Source organism: Silene latifolia, chromosome Y (genome assembly GCF_048544455.1).
Source record: "Silene latifolia isolate original U9 population chromosome Y, ASM4854445v1, whole genome shotgun sequence".
In the NCBI taxonomy this organism is placed as follows: Eukaryota; Viridiplantae; Streptophyta; class Magnoliopsida; order Caryophyllales; family Caryophyllaceae; genus Silene; species Silene latifolia.
The window spans coordinates 87,294,584-87,300,583 of NC_133538.1; positions in this window are offsets into that span (position 1 = coordinate 87,294,584).

The following is a 6,000-nucleotide window of genomic DNA, read 5'->3' on the forward strand; positions in this document are numbered from 1 at the left end:
GACATGACTTTTCTTGAGTCATATTTGAATGTCCAAGGTTTCCCAAAGTACAACTTTAATCCCGCACTTGAATTACTTATCCAGTTTCGAAATCTAGCAAGGGGTGCGACAAAGTCAAAGGGAATTGTGATGGGTGGTCTTGTGACTCAGATGGCCAATATTTTATGTCCGGGGTTTAATGATGATGGGAGGTATGTGGCTCTACCCGGAGATACTTTGCTTGATGAGAAGGCTATCTTTAGGCATCACAAATGGTGCAAGCATAATGATTTGGGAGGCATTGATTGGTACACCAAGGGAAGCACTACATTCACCCTTCCTTGTTGGGACCTTCCTCCTACCACACCTAGGTCAAGCTACCTTGAACCTATGCTGAGCTACCTCCTCCACATTGAGAGGATTGCGGCTCCACCACCTAGGAGACGTGAGGAGGCACCTTCTACTCCTTCCCATGCACCATCACTCTCCCAAGCTCCAAGCATTGGATTTCCACCGTTCCTTCATGGTGTTCGGCCCTCTTATGCCGAGATACCTCCATTCCCCCATGTCTATGACCCTACTCACCTCCTCCTCCTCCTCCGGACACCCCGCCATCGGCCATGGATATCTGATGGGTATGATGAGCAACATGGATTTTAGGATCCACCGAGGGCAAGAAGACAACTATTTCGCCCTTTATCCTCAATACTACCATATGGCGCAACAAGGGTTTATTGATCCTAATGGTCCTAGGCCTTCTTGGGTGCAACCACACCTTGTGTTTCCAAACCAAGGCATGAATGAAGATGATCAAAGAGGAGGAGAGGAAGAAGAAGAAAGTGAAGATGATGATAGCCTTAATGATGGAGGCCTTGATTGAGATCGTGATTGTAAGACCCTTTCTTTCCCTATCTCTTATGTGTATTTTGCATTGTAATATATCTCACATGATTCATTTAGTTAGTCGCATATAGACTAGAATTCATGCATAATCACTAATGACCAAACCTATTCATTTCTACACTAGAAATATTGTTTAAATCGGTTTGGGGAGTGATGAGTAAGATGTAGGTAGGGTCAAGTCTCTTATTACCAACAATTATTTAAACCCAATTTAGTGTGTAAATCGGGGTCGAACCACGAGGATGTAGGGGTTTTTACTTAGCCTAATAGGAGTCTAGTCTAGTCAAAAATGAAAGGAAGTGAGTTGGTTTAAGCTACTAGTTGTAACTAATGCAAGCAATTAAGAGGAAGTGTATACGATTTATCAAAGACTAGAGCTTTCGGGTTCATCCAAATGGTCTAAGGGGCAAACAAGATGATTTAAAGGGTCCAAGCTGAAAGATTATCCTAGGATGGTGAATCAATGTTTCGATTATCCTAAAGGGTGATTAATAACTCTCATTAAGCATCACACTTTTCTAAAACATGAAACAAGATCACCACAAACTTTCATTCAATGGAGGAATTAAGCAATAATGAAAAAAAGGCACAAGCTTTCACTCATGCAAATCATCAAACACCTTGTGTGCATTGTTGAGAAAGATAAACAAATCACCAAAACCCCAAATAATCAAAAATCATGCCCAATAATCCCATTTAGACTCCCCCTAAACCCTAGAAATATTACTGCTCACTCATGTTCAAATTGTTCAAGCAAATAAATGGAAAAGAACAAATAACAAAAAGAGATGACATAGCAAAGATTCCAACAATAATAAAAGACAAGTTAAAATGTAAACAATTGATTAACCAAGTAAATAAGAGAAGAGATGTACCAACAAAGAGTAAAGAAGATTGCTTTGATTGAATTAATGAAGAGAATCCTTCAATATCTCCCAATACAATCCAAGAAACCAAAGGAAAACAATTGACAAATACTACTACTAAACTAATTTTACTAAATGATTAATAGTAATAAATATTGATTAAGGAAAGATTAATGCTTTAATTAGGGAAAGATTCCATAAATTAAGGAAAGTTTTCAGATCTAGGGTTGTGTGTCGAAAATGAATAAAGGAGGGGTATTTATAGTTTACATTCATTTAGTTCAAAAATTACAAGGAAGTTCAAAATGCGGGGGAAAGGAGTCTGAGCCGGTCAACCGGCAGCCGGTTGGAGGACCGGCTCAAAACCCGCTGGAAGTTTTTGGTGTCAATTTAAATCTTCAGGTGTGGTGAGCCGGTTGACCGGCTGCCGGCTAGCTGAATTGGAGTCTTCCTTCACCTCTTCAACTTCAACACTCGTATATGGGGACTCTCAGCCGGTGGACCGGCTGCCGGACAACCGACCGGGAGTCCTGCTTCTCTTCTTCTTCACTCTTCTTCTCTATGCACGCCTTGTAAGCTCCTTAGCTAGCTCCTTTAGCCCTCTTCCTGATGCAAAAACCTGCAATGAGGAACATAAAGCTCATAGTACGAGACTAAAGCTACAAAATGGGGCTAAAAGGTCAAAAACCGCGTATGATCAGGAAATATGCATAGAGAAGGAGGATGAAATTAACACAAAATGGGCCCTCATCAACATCCCCATACTTAACTCTTACTCGTCCCCGTGTAAGTCTAACATCAACATGTAAGATCCTATGATGGTAAGTATTAAGAGTGTGTGCACAATATAAGCATCACTCAACTAGTCTAGCCACAACACATATGCACATGTGACAAAATGCAAGCGGGAATCGAAAGAACATGAAAATAAATATGCAACAAATATGTAATCCTAGCAGCACGCATCAACACCAAACAATCCACATGGTCTCCCAAGGAGACACCCAAGGCAACAAAATTCCCATTCTCCTTCAAAATATCCAGGATACCAAAAAGAAAGAATAGTAAAAAGGAGTAAGAGATAGGAAGGATTATACCAAGCGGTCTTCTAGCTCCTTTTTGCCTCAAATGTTCAATGCGATATGCCAAAGGTTAGATAAGACATATATATATATATATATATATATATATATATATAATATATATATATATATATATATATATAATGCGAATTTTTTTGAAAATTTTCAATTTTTATGGATTTTTTGAAATTTTATCAAATTTAGAGGTATATACAAATATAAATAATTATTCACAAAGTGGATATTTCCCTCCCCACACTTGCAATTTACATGGTCCTCAATGGAACAAAGTATAGGGAGAGAATATGGCAAAGAAAGGAACATATTTTTGTATTTTTCAATTTTTGGAAAGAAAATAACATATTTTTGGTATTTTGTTTTTGAAAATGAAAAAGGACATGTTTTTGGGTTTTTTTTAGGCCCTCCTCACACTTATTTATAGACATGGGAGGGCATGAAGGGAATTAAAAAGAACATATTTTTTTGGTTTTTTTTAATATTAGAAAATAAATAACATGTTTTTGATTTTTTCTTTAAATGAGAATGCAATGCATGATCTATTCTATATGCAGTAGAGAATTACAATGCAAAATATACTACGTGAATGCAATCTCTATGTGCAACGATATATTAAAAATTTTAAATCTAATGCAAGCCTAAATGTATGCAACTAAATGAGTTTCTAAGCTAAATATATTACATATAAGCTAAATGCATACAAAAATTTAAATATGGATGAGAAAATTTCGATTAAGGGAGAGACCATACTTGGCTTTGGATTTTTCAAGGTGGGAGCAAAGATAAGGGCTCAATCAAGATCCGAGCCAAAGTCCACTTGCTCTTCTTCCGGGTTCTCATCTTCATTATCATCTTCATCTTCATCATCGTCATCAACATTAACTACACATTTTCCTTTGCTGCGGCCTCCATCATCATAGCCGCCCTGACAACCATAGTTTCCATAACCACTACCACCACCACCATAACTACTATCAAGAGCATCAAATCCTCTCCCGCCATACTCATCATTGCCCACATCAAAACCACTACCTTTATAGCCGCTAATTTACACCTCGAGCCCACTTCCACTACCCCCTTGTCCACCACCACCACCAACAAACCCTCCTAGGTTGGCATGAGGGTTGTATGGAGCATCCATATTAACGTTGGTGTGGTAACATCCCGCTCCCACTTGGCTATCATAGCCTCCCCCATAACCACCGTAGCCACCCCCTTGGTTATAGTCATATCCTCCACTAGTTTGGAAGGATGGGGCGCTATAGTAGTCGGGGTTCAAGCTGAGGCCTCCATGGATCCCTGGTTGTGTGTACCCTCCATCCGGTAGGTTGAAGTAGGAGGGGAAAGGGCCGTCGGGTGGGACCATACGCCGGGAAGCGTAGTCTTCATAGAGGGGATAGTTGCGGAGAGCTTGATCCACGTAGATTCGATCTATTTTTTGGTGTGCTCGGCCTAAGGAGTCATCGACTTGTTCAAAGCGTTTGTCGACGTGGGTGCGTAATTACTCTAAGGAGGATTGCACCTTCCCAATCCCAATGTTCATGCCCTCCATGAGCTCCCATACTTTCGGATCAATGGGTAGGTATTGGGAGGGTTGGGCGGAGGAAGATGTGCCGGTTTCGGGTGGGGCATCATAATTGTAGGAAGATTAAGTGGGTCCTCGTGCATTTCTTCCGTAGGAGAGAGTGATACGGGCTACTTGTCGGGTGGTAGGGGCGGCGGTGTTTGCAATTGGAAGGAGATACCGTTCCTTGTCCGGTTCAAGAGTAACCAAATCGGCATTGGGGAGAGGAATAGAGGTCAAACTCTTCCTAATCAAGAGGTAAGTCTTCTTGTCATCAAAATCATACTTGGTAAAGAAAAGGGAGCTCAAATGGTTACTATCAATTATGGTGACCCCTTGTACCGGTTGATGTCGTGATTCCACAAATCCTACGGTCTCCTTAGCAATTTGGGTTATCAAACCCCCTACCACTATTGGTGAATTGTTGTGGATATTGTTACCGAGCTTTTGCAAATGAAGTATCAAGAGAGGAGCAATATTGATTTGATACGCCTTGGGGTGTTGCCTAAGGTAGCTCCCGAGAATGTAGAGCTCGTCGGAACGCATATTGTGAGGCTTATGCCTCCCAAATATCGTCCATCCCATAGAGCGGTGCCATGTCCGGATAATTGGACTATGAATATGGTGCTCCTTCATTTTAGGCTCATCAATAATATTCTCACCGGAAATCGCTTTCCACAACTCTTGTTGATCAAAACTAGTCAGGGGAAGGTGGCTCCCCGTACTACGCAACCCAAAAAGTATTCCAATTCGCTGAAGGGTCACTTGAATAGTCTTGCTCATTAACCGGAAGGAGATACCAGTTATTTTACTCGTGTTCTTATTTTTTTCCACCTCGAGGGAGGACAAAAATTCAAGTGTGATTCTAGCAAAGGTTTGGCGATGTAGTTTATACATAACTCCCATCCTGACCCCATTAAACAATTTTTCACAATCGGTATCCCAACCTAGCTTTCTCAAGGTATTTCGGCAAATAAATCTAGTAGGGATGATTTCACTAGATTTTAGGTGGGAAAATCTTACCTTATGTGCCTCGGAAATGAATTGGACTCCCGGGAAGGTAGGGTCGGGGGCTATCTCCGCTCCACTAGTGCTAGCATCCGACCTAGCTCTTTTGTTTGGCGCCATTAATCTCCAAAAACTAACTTACCTTACTAACCCAAATCAAAAACTCCGATTTTTCCACCAAAAAGGCTTAAAAAGACAATTAAACCTTAAATAAACAAAGTTAGAGTGAAGAACTTACCCAAAAATGGAAGATGAATTTTCGGATTTTCCAAACCCTAGACTTGGAAGTGACGATTTTCTGAGTTTTTTGGTGTTTTAGAGATGAAAAATGGAGTTTGGAGTGATATTATATGGTTAAAAGGAAGTTTTATCACAAAAAATGGAGGATTAGATGGTGTTTTGGATGATTTGAGGATGAGTTGGTGAGGAGAAGATGAAGAAGGTGTGTTAGTGTATGAAGAGAGAGAGAGAGAGAGAGAGAGAGAGAGAGAGAGAGAGAGAGAGAGAGAGAGAGAGAGATTTTGATAAAGTGAGGAAGAAATGAGTGGGTGAGAAGAGTTAAAGGAGCACGGGCAGGATC